General features: G+C 31.5%; 1 long non-coding RNA gene across 1 annotated transcript; it reads right to left on the reverse strand.

Moving 5' to 3' along the window:
* Nucleotides 1-8,383: 8,383 nt before the first annotated feature.
* LOC106408891 lies at nt 8,384-12,032 on the reverse strand. The gene is made up of 3 exons (XR_007338916.1): nt 9,852-12,032; nt 8,958-9,707; nt 8,384-8,892 (listed from the first exon to the last, which is right to left on the reverse strand). It is a non-coding gene; the product is annotated as an uncharacterized LOC106408891 (long non-coding RNA).
* Nucleotides 12,033-12,406: the final 374 nt, after the last annotated feature.

Genomic DNA, 12,406 nt, shown 5'->3' on the forward strand with positions numbered 1-12,406 from the left:
ATTTGAGAGAATTGCCTAAAGACTTTTGTACATTTGTTATATATATATATATAAAATAAATAATAATTTAAATAAAAAAATTATGTTTTTGAATTATACTTTTTTAACTTTTACTATGCTTTCTGTTCTTCTACTGGTCTTTATCATTTTATTTTTTGACAATCAAATACATAAATTTTAAGAACCTAACCTGATTTTGCATTTGGCATTATGCAAGGCACAAAATTTGAAAATTGTGGTGGACAGTTTAGCAAAAAAAAAAATATTGTGGTTGAATTTATGTTTGTCAGAGCTTACACTTCATCAAATATTGTATTTATATTTTCATAATATGTTTAGAATGACAAAGTCATCATTTTACTTCATTTTCTAAATGTATCTCTCAGTATGATAATTGTGAAAACAATGCTAAAATAGTATTTTAGAGTTTGAAAAGAGATAGTATTTTCAAACATGATTTTTCTTTAGAAGCTAGTGGAAATGTGAGATATTTTCTTAACTAATAACTAATTTAGAAAAATACTAAATTTTCCAACATGTTTTAGAAATATTATATTTGCATAAAATTATAATTTAATAAGAATGGTTTGACATTTTAAACGACTGAACATCAATCTTTTAGCTATTATGTATCTTTAAACTTTTCATATTTATTTAAAGCCAGGTAACTATCCCTAACTGGACATATTCTATCCTTAACTATTACAAATAAGTTTGTCAAGAATTATGGCTTTTAGGTTGTCAAAATCTTTGGAACTTTTTACAGTTTTATAAGACATAATGTATGTTCCTTTTTTGTTAGTTAAACATTTGTGTGTTGAATTTTCAGAGAGATATGATATCAGATCCATGTAGTACTTGAGTATAATATAATTATATATGCCATTAAGAAATTGCTTTAACTTTCATTGAGTATGTGGATACTCCTAAGAATCAACATAATGCCCTTAATACTCTACACTCTCCGTAGCAAAAGCATACTTACTTCTCTTAGCATACAAACATTCTGTCTCATCATTTCAAAGTCGCATTTTAGATGTTTCACATGTTTATGGTGATGAGTTATGCATCAAAGTGACGCATATAAGGTTTAAATACTGAGTCCATCAAACTCTAAAACGTATTTGGAGCATTAATACAGTTGAATGTCATCACTAAATAATTGTAGTGACTATTGTGAGTCTTGCAATTTTCTTTTAATTTGTTATTAGGTTAGCTATTTCGATATTAATTAATTATTTTATTTTGATATATATAATTTTGTATATTTAGACATACTGTAGGATACATTTTTCGAAGAATTTATGTTTGATATTAAGTTTCCAAAGAGTTAAGTTAAAGTTTTAGAAGGATATACGTTTCCTTTGTTAGCTTAGTTTCTTATTTTTATTTGTATTTTAATTGTATAAATATGATTCTTTAGATTTTACATTTCTGAAGACATAAATTACTTTCTATTTTTTTATTATTAATTTTTAATTTTGTTAATTTAATATTTTTATTGATTTTTTAAAGATGTGATTCTTGTATCACCTATCATATAAGAAAATTTGTGGACATAATATTTATGTTTTGTTAAACTATTTTAATGATAATTTTTAATGAGTTAGCACACATGTAAAGTTAATTGTTAGATAATTTAAGTTCATATGGTGATATTCCTTCAAAGTCTTGCATTATATAAAATCCTGCATTTTAAGACACATTTTATGTTCCTTTTCCAAATATTTAGTGTATAAATCAATTTAGTTTCTCTTAAAGATTTATAGTTTGTTATTATGTCTTATTTTATATTAATTTCTGTTTTTAGTTTACCTTTTTTCATATTACTTTTATTTATTTTGAAATAAATATTTTTTGGAAAATTTAATAAAATTAAATGCTGATTTGGCATAATTTTATTTTAAGTTATGTGTGAAATTTCTCATGTCATATAATCTCAACTTTATTTTTTATTTTTTATTTTTAATATATTTTAATTAATTCTTTGAAAACTGGATTTAAACGACAAAAATAGTTTTAAGAATTTTTTTTGTTAGTTTACGTTATTTTATATTTATTTCCATTTCTAATCATTTCAGGATTTCTTGACATTTAAAAAATAAATAAATTAAAATAGGGATTTTGCATATTATGATTGATGGTTATAAATTTCGTGTGAACATTTTCAATAGATTATAGCCTCAACATTAAATAGTTATAGCTTTAACTTTGGAATACTATAGCTTAAAATTGTTCTTTTAAATACATAAAATTGATAGAAGACTAATTTATATTTTTAGATTTTAAATTTTCAGTTTTGACCATTTTTTTATTTATTGACTTTTAATGTTTGGTTGTTTTGTTTATATATTTTTCATGTAGTTTTATATTTAATTTAATTTCCCAGAGAGGAATATAGTCATAACTCTACATTTTCGTGTTTAAGTTTTATATGGTTTTACATTCTGCAAAAGCCAATGTCATTCTTGAGCTCAAACGTTCATACTGAATTTTAAGTATTGTAATATTTTCCCTGTCATCCATATTATGCACAAATGGAAGGTAATCTTTAAAAAAACGTTCACATAGAAACACAAAGATGAAGATGTACTAAAGAAGCAGGGATACTATCTTTTTTATCAAGCGCTCTCGTGCTTTCCTTTCTCCACAATGCAATTCTTAACCAGATCAATTACATATGCGTTCTTGATTGTTGATAATCGATGTGCCACCACCCACCACCCACCACCCACCACCCCAGTGGTTCTGTTAACCATAAACCGTCCAATGCTTCGTGAACCACATGCTCTGGATAAGGCCAATCTCTACTTTTACCCGCCTGGCCGCCTGATAATTGAACTCTTGATTCACCCACCATTGTATTATAGCCCTGCAGCAGTGAAGACATCTTTCAGTTTAGTACGAATATGGAAATCAGGATGCGCATTCAATCAGGTACCGTTAAAGATGCCTGTTGTAGTCCACTAATGAAGCAATGAGGATTAGATGGCTCAGTTGCATATATTATATCGGTTTCAAAAGCATCTCGTCCTCTTCCATAAGCAATGTTTGCTCTAATCGTTTCATTGAACAAAATCGGTGCTTGGCTCACCCGCCTGGTTTTTTTGCCTTGCCATTTCATCTGAAAAGTTTTAATCTCAACTCCATTCAAGAGTAATTTGATCTGACCAGGATCGTAAAACCGCTGCTGCTGCGCAATTACTCTTGTTTTCCTGCTTCCGTTCTCTCCAACCAAAGCTACTTTTTGAAACAGAGTGAAAAACAAAAGAACAGAATTCAAGACATGATATGATGCAATATCAAAACCTGCATACAAACTGGCTGCTTAAGAAGCGAAGAGTATAAAGAAAGTAACTACGAAATTAATACCACTACCAATGCCTTGAGGTATTCATGTTTTCATAGGAGCTTCAAATTTTTTTCTTATATATTTTTATAACTTTCTCCTCTCTGCAGAATGAAGCAACCTTTCTTATGCTTCTGACATCATCCTTTGCTACTTGTCTCGCATCCTCTTACATTCTCTGCTTGCAGAGTTTCAAAATTTTCATTAGACAAATAAAACAAAGAAACTTGATCCTGATACTAACTCCAAAGTGGACACAAAACAGATATTTGATTTTGTTATATTTGCATCTGTACTGAAGCAGACTATGATCTTCATGTAAATATAACTATTAAGCCGATTCAGCGGAAGCGTGGCAAGAACAATGAAAACTAACTGCAAGCTCGCCATAAACAGGATGACGACACCAGCCGTGAGTCAGGATTCTGTAAGGTTTGAGCCAATGCATTTCCAACTAAAGCATGAACCATAGCAGTTTCAGCAAAAAGCCTAACTCCAGTAGCACAACTTGAGTACTCAGTCTCATCGAACCATCCCATGTGGGATCTACATAGAGAAGGTTGAAACGATGAGATAGGTTAATGCGTTTAGTATTATAATATAAAGATTATGCTTGATTTTGCTTACCCAAGAAAAATCTTCCTCGCGAAAGGTATTGCAAAGTATCATGGCAAGAATCTTGAAGTAAACAAATACACGTACATAGACTCAAATAGAACCAACTTATACCAATTTGCATGAAAATACGTACATCTGTAAAATGAACAAATGTCATCAGCTAGTGCATTATGGATTATGCATATGTTTATTGGGGTGTAAAACTAATGAAAAGCAAGATACTTTCCGGAAAGAATAGATTTATTGTGTGGCCAAAGTGAGAAGATCATTTTTAAACCTGTGAAAGAGCTTCAACTGATCATGTTTTCCTTGAACGGTTCTCAAAATGCACCAACTCTCCAGGAAAAAGCTTCAACTGATCTCTGTTCACCAAACATAACTTTGCTTATCTCCAAGCCACAAACAAAAAGTGTATACTGTAACAATATAGAACATTGATAGAATAACTTACCTTCCATCGAAGAATACACATGATGAGATTTTGGCGACTGTTTTCGAAGTTTTTCGGGGCCATAGTTTGGTGGAGTTCGGGATTGGATTTCCGTTTGGAGAATAGTTGGATTTTATAAGTGGCTATCAATATATATGCAGGGATATGGAGAGTAGTTGAAGAGGAGGTCATCAGTTTGAGATCTAGAATTTAAACATTAAATGCATCTGAATGGTGGAGGGAGATCTTTTATGGCGAGAATGAAAACTGATATGTTGATTGATTTGTTTCGTCTGAAACAGACGAATTAAAGGGAGAGGAGGGGAGAAGGTATGGACTTTAGCTTTACTATTGGACAAAGTTTTAAAATTTTAAATTTGATGGGCTACGTATACACTTGAAGAAGCCCAGATTTTTTCTTCATTTTCAAATAAGTTAACATGACATGTCATAACAGATCCTTCCTATTGGTTGAAATTTTCGTGCTCAGGTGGCAGCTTTCTCCATTAAGGATATTCTTCTTTTAGTATAGGTTAGGTTAGTATTAATATTAAATAGATAAAAAGTTTGAGACATAAAATTAGATTCATAACCATGATAGATATCTGATGGCCAATTATGATCATTTTTTTAATTAAAATATGTAGATTCTTGTTGGAATATAAAAGTTTTTTTAAAAATAAATAGGTTGGATAAATTGTTGAGATCAAAATAAAATACTATGTAAAATATATATGATTAATAGACAATTAAATTAAATATAATTATAGTATTTTATATAAGTTAATATTTTAAAATTTTATTTTAATATTATCTATCATGAATATATAAATAATTTGTTTTAATGATTTTCGAATTGATAATATATGTGTATACTATTGTTTTGTAAAATGATAATGCCCGCGAGTGATAGCAAAACAATACCATTAATACAAAGAAGTATAAACTCGTATGATATTACAGTTGTTATAGCTACAAAGAATCTAATAGAATAGTTATTCAACATTTCTAATATGAATTCTATAACAATGAATATACAGATAAATGTTACTAATTTTCTTACCACGTTGTTATTAAAAGAGTTTTTCCTTAGTAACACTAACTGTTGTTAAAATAGTTAAAAAAAAATATGAGTATTCAATCTTTTATTATATATAGTAATTTAAACAAATAGTAAAATATTGTTTTGACCAGCACAATCTGATCCCAATAGTAAAATAATAAACTGCTAAATTCAAAATATTAATTACGTTGTTGACATCTCTTATTTGATGTTATAGGGATGTTCTTACAGATTAATGAATTGAGCAGAATATATTTTAATCACTCAATAGGCAACTTTTTAAATTCAGAAACTCTACACAATTTTATCTCCCAATAAACCTCATCTTTATAGTAGACTTCTTATTCACTCTAATCATGCTTTTTTTGCTCACTAACACGTAGACATCACTTATGTCTTTTAATTTATTCTCTATGTATTTAAATTGCTTAGCAAGTATTGAAAGACAGAAGTTGAGTTTTAGATTTTATATAGAAGTAGAAATCTAAAGAAAACAATGATAAAATAGTTTAAAATGTAAATAAATCTAGGTATCAAGTCTTGTGAGAAAGAGAATAACAATCCAAATGATGCATGATTAGAATCACTCTTTGCTGCATGGTTTTGCATGATCTCTTATTTGCCTTTTGAAATGCTTTATGTAATCAATTGATTTGTTGAAGTAGAAATTTGTTGTTGGTGATGAACGGAGTAGTAGTTTGCCTGGGAAATATTGGATACTATTGTTATGTTGATAAAAAAAATTTAGATCTGTATTATTTTTTGATGTGTTTAGTAAAATTATTTACCTTGGAAAAGTATAGGAATTATGCTTGTGATGATGACAACTTTAAATTTCCTATCCTTCTTGTTTTGTAGGATGCTAAAATCTGCTGCTTGCTTGTCGCACAGTATGAGTTTAACAATTATCGACCTGAGATAGAGATGTATGTATGAAGATAATTATTATTTCGTTTTTAACTATTGTGTTAGACTTACCTGTTCAGCCGTAGACCAATCGTGGCATCAATATTGAGTTTTGGGTGGTACCATTTTATTTTTGGTATTATGACTATCTGCCCGACGACATCTGCACATTGATTTTAGAATAAACATCCATGTGTGTTTAATTAATTATGGAATGACTTACTTACCTGGTACGTATGTGGGTGTATTGGCTAACCGCAATAGATTTCTGTATTTCTGAGGAGATAAATTATGAACTGGAAATATCGGACCGTTGACTGTAACGTTCAATGTTATTGTCTTTTGGTCGATCTGAAAGTAATACGACAGTTGGGTGAGTTTCCGATGTCGTGAATTATGTATGACAGAAAATCTTGAAAACTCATATATATCTCCTTCAATTAAGTTTTTTGAATCATTCGGCTGAATGTTTCTGGTGAGCCGACCTTCTAATAGTTCTCCCTGAGTGTGAACAAATTTTGTTGTGCCGAACCAATTAAGTAAATAGTGAGTAGTTTAAATCAAATATGGTGGATTGGAAAATACATATATATATGTATGTGTTAAAGTTAATAAAAGGCTTACGTGGTAGTCGTAGCACAGGAAGCCGATGCAAATTAGAGTATTATCTGTTTGGTGTTTTCTGATGTCCCAAACATTTCTTATACATACTGTGATAGGACGCACTGAAATCCCTTCCTGAAGTTGGTGGATTCTTTGAAGAATGTGTTGCATGTAAGATGTTACTGTAAAACAGTCGAGTTTAATTAAGGGCATACATTCACCAGTATTACAAAGTTATAATGTATTTTAAATTAATATTTAGTTAATTATTTAATATTTCAAAAAATTAAAATAATTGATTCTAATGGTGTTTGAATTGATAATATACGTACATACTATTTTTATATCTTTGTTTGTGTTATGTTTATCAAACCATAAGCATAACTTTTCCTTATTATATTTAAGGAACCGAAATATAGGTGGGACATGGTTATATTCTTATAGAACCGATTGGTCTTTGGGTGTTTTGCCTTGGGGGTTGAATTAAACCATATACTGGGACCAGTTTATATATTTAAGAACCGATTGGTTCTGAGAGAATGGTGCGCTTGGCTTCTAGAGGTGGGGATGTTTTACTAAATATAATATTTTTAAAAATATATATATTAGACTGCTAAAAAATGTAATAATGCATAGAAGCTAAATATATTATACAGCTAAAAATATATTTGTTAATAATATATGAGAACTCTAGCTCCTATTTTTAAAAATTGATATATTAGTACTAAATTTCTAAATAACTACGCCAACTTTTCGTAATAAAAAAAAAAGAAAACTTTCCTAAAATCATTGACCAAAAAAAAAACTTAAACTCCTCAAAAGAACAATATTTTACATTTTTGTCTTAGTATTTTATAATATGTATTGTAATGTTTTAGGCTTATTATAATGTTTTTACACTTACATTGCTTTTAGAGAATTGGCTTGTTGTGAGCTTAGTTGACAGTTCCAATGGTGATTTGTAAACGGAGTTGAAACATGTGAGAGAGAAAGTAATATGATAAAAAGTGTGGAAGAGGAACTTAAGTTTTTTTCTTGATTTTGTTAGGAAGTATACGTTTAATAAAAAACGTTTTAGGAAGAACATTGATTGACCAGATACTCTATTCTAATGTCTTAATGTCAGTGCAAGATTCTAGCCGTCAATCAAGTTACGAAATTGATTGACCAAAATACTTACCTTAAAAAGTGACGTTAAATATTGTGTGTAGTTTAAGGTGATGGTAGTGACTTTTCAACATATGCTCTATATGCATATTACATGATCTTTTTGTATAAAGTGAATTATACACTTTTTCATCCTATGTGCATCTCACGCAAAAGATGATACTCAAATCTATAACTCAATACAAACTATGAAGACCTATGAACAATTAACTGAGCAGAGAAGTTCTAAAAACGCAGAGTAGCATATTTAAAAACATAATTATTTGGAAACCAGAAATCAATTCTTAAACTGTCTGCAAGCAAAAAACTCTGAAATGTAGAAACTGAAAGGAAACCAGAAAACAATTCTGAAACTGAAAAGCAAAGACTTGAAATTTAGTGGACCTTGCAACATCTGAGAAGATGAACAAAGCTCTAATTCTCACATCTTGGGCGTTTAGCCTTCTCTGGATCAGCAGTGTCATACCCCCTCTTACTCTCTTCATTTGCACAATCTCCACGGCTTTTGGAGGGTTCGGACACTTCGTCTCTGGTCAGCATCATTACCTTGGGTGATGCAGCATTGTTGTTTCCAACCGATGCTTCTGTGTGTGGAGGGATGTCTTGAGAGAGGACCTTGGTGACTGTTATAGCTCGGGTGTTGCCTGAGAAGTTGTGATCAGTCACTTTCACACAAAACCTATGCGTTTGTCCGATGATGCTGATTAGAGATTCTGGGACAGGCACCTCATCCTCAGCTCCTTTGTCCCCATTGGCCTTACATCCAATAATAACAGTGTGAGTTGTAATCATATGAGAGCAAAAAATTGATGCTTATTTACCTCAAAGTAGCTGCTCAGCAACTCCGATGCGTGCTTCCCAGTTAAAGAACGACCAGCATCACCAAGCAAGACAAAAACAGCTTGCTCACTGTTGTCATAAACAGATATCTTTGCACGGTACCTGTGAAGAAAGAATTAGAAGCAAAAGTTACAAATGTAATAAACAGAAGCAAATACCAGTGAAAGTGTATTTAAATATTCAGAGGAGACTACATACTGTGCAACACCAGTTGTGTTAACCTTCTCACACTTTGTGTTTGTACAAACCATCGATGTTGGGCCTTTCGTAGAATGGCACCCACTGCATGCAATGTAGTACCAAGCAGAGCCATGAACAACATCATCAATTGTAGCCGTGCATTCAAAAAAGGCATCCTGCGACAGTGTATAAGCATTTCATATAAACATTGGTGCTTTCATAATAAGTAAGAAATATTAGCTTGAATGTTACCTTTGCAGAGTCCTTTTTGATGTAGGAGAATATGTCCGCTATAGACAGCGTCTCACGCTTAGTTACCACCTCTGCACTAACCTGATTAGCAGTGTCTGGGTTACAGCCGAGCCTGATACAAAATATAAACCATTTATCAGTCATCAACTGCAATAGATGTAAGCGTGCGCTTCACAACAATTTTGGAAGAATAGATGCTGAATACATGAGTACATACCAGGTGAAATACTCTATGGTTGGTTGGACATCATTGTCCATGAACACCCGTGTGGAGGACATAGAGGTGAGGGCAAGGGTACCTGTTCAACGATGGAAGTAAAATCACAAAAACAAAAATATGAGTGGAAATTTGTGTAAAATATGACAGCACGAATGACAAACTTCTTTGTAATACATGTCACAATAATTAATGAAAATGCGAGACTAAAAGAAGAAACGTTAACCTCCGAGACGTTTGGGGTTAACAGTCGTGACCAAAATCACTGTTGGAGTGTTTTCAAAGGTTTTGAATTTCTGGCAGAACTCTGTTGCAGCCTGGTCCCAAAGGTAGAGCTTCATCACAGGGCCGCTGAAAAAACACGTACAGATTTAGAAACTGCCGAGAGATAGTCAATTGAAAATAAACAAAAAAAACACTTACTCATGCGATTGCACATGAACCAAAATGTGCCGAGTGGTAGCTATCTCCAATTCGTCAAGGGTTGGACGCTCAGTAAGAGTCTGTCCATTGACCAGCTTCATGTGGCCAAGGACATCTAACACATTGTTCATAAAGAGTATAAATTAGATGGATAATAAAAATTATAGGGATCTAACTTTATAAACCGAATGACCTAAAACTAATTAACATGTTGTTCTTTTAGTAGTGTGATTCACAGAATGATCAAAGCAGACCAAAAACTCTTTAACTTGAACTATCAACATGTGTATATATTATTAGTAACTTCAGAAATGATCAAGACAAACCAAAACTATAAAAACTTTAACCAGTTACGTCACAGAAAACTAAGCAAGAAGGAACCCACACCAAAGCATAAAGCAATTTAACAAAGAGATTACTGGTAAGATTAAAGAGCTTACCATAGAGGTCACCTCTGAGATCACAATTTGCTTTGAAATCTTCATATGAATGAAACCTGAAACGGTCTTCATCGAAATGGATGGGAATGTCGTGAAGCCTGATCAGTTCAGAGTTCCATGTGAAAGAGATGGTTGCGACATGGTCAGAAACCCGATACATCGGCTTGTTTTTCGATCCGTAGAAGTTGATGAGTTTGTAAACAGATCCACGTTTCATGTCAGGCAAGAACTTCTTAATTCTTTCCGGTGGGATGAATCCTTGAACGACAGTTCCCTGTTGTCAATAGAAATAAGAACAAATATGATTTTCAATATGAATCACGAAATAAAATGAAATAAGAATCGGTGTGAAAAAACAAATCGCTAAAGAAGGAATCTCCAGACCTGTTCGTCGATAAGGAGCATCTCCAGACCAATGACTGTCTTCTTCACCGGGTTCCGAGCCTCCCAGAAGTGGATGAGTCGGAATCGCAACTGAGATTCATGGGGGCCTAAAGAGACATCATTGAAGAACACGACTTTCTCATCAGAATCGGAGGAGACGGGGGACTTTCCATTTCGTTCATCGTCATGGCTTGAGGTTTGAGTGATTCTAGGGTTTTGGTTTGATGGAGGAAAGAATCTAAGTATATAAAGAAGGAGAGGATGAGGGAGATGGAACGGAACCATTAAGAATGTATTGATTGATCAAAACGAAAGTAAATTGCTCGATCAATTATCAGTTTCTTTGCTCTTCGATCTGTTTCTTTCTGAGAAGACGAAGCGAAAGCGGCGAGGAGAATCATATCCCTCGACTTCGATTCCTGCGAGCTGAGTCCAAACCGGACCGAAAATAGAACAGAGAAAGCCCAAAAAAAGCACACCTTATTACAGGGTCGACTCTGGACGGATCAGCACGAGAAGCCCGTCTGACGTGGATGATTAACTGGTTCTGATTGGGCGAATATTTTTGATGCCGTGGCATTCTCTGGACACAGGATATGTCCCTTTTAGTAGTGTAATATCACCAGTTGTGCTAGTTTGAAAGTGAGAAACGCTGATCGCTACAACCCCAAAATGTGCATCGTTTTACAATGAAACACAGAATCAGAAGTAACTAAAGTTCTTTGATCAAAAAGAAAAAAGTAACTAAAGTTCATATATTTTCATATGACTTACCTATTGAGTTTCTTTTTTCTTTTCTTTTCTTTTCCGAGTATAACCTTCCTCTTTCTTAATCACATCTAGATGACTTTTTTCAAAAATAAAAGACTTTTTTATAAATATATAACAACTAGATGTAATCCTACTATATATTAATTAAGAAGTCACTTTAGTGATTTTTGTTAACATGATGATCATAGGTGAACTCTTACAAAATTGTTATAATTTAATTGGTCGGTGATTTTTAATTTTTATTTATTTTAATTAGATCTCAAAAGAAAAGGTAAGCCTATAACCAATTAATATCACTTACAAAATAATTTACATAATATTACAAATAATGATTTATGGTAACTAATTGTTGAAATTATAGAAAGAGAAATAAATTGATCATTTTTATATTTAAAAAATACATAAAATAATAAACGACAAACAGTTTATATAAATAAATATAATGATTTTATATTCTTATTTAAAAGCATTATATTCTATATAAATTATCAAAATCACTATTAACATCTTCTAAAGTTCATATTATATGCTTTATAAATCATTTATAAAAACATTTATCAAATTATTTATCTTGGCTTATTGTATATTTTGAATTATTATAAGAGTTTGTAAGTTATCTATAAGAGCTTAAAATCAAAGCTATATATCCTACTATATATTAATTGAAAAATAATTTAAGAGATTTTTGGTTATGTGTCGATCATTTATGAAATCTTAAAAAAACTGTTATAAATTTATTTTCGATAATTTTTAATTTCTAATT

The sequence above is a fragment of the Brassica napus genome, chromosome A4, assembly GCF_020379485.1.
Source record: "Brassica napus cultivar Da-Ae chromosome A4, Da-Ae, whole genome shotgun sequence".
NCBI lineage: Eukaryota > Viridiplantae > Streptophyta > Magnoliopsida > Brassicales > Brassicaceae > Brassica > Brassica napus.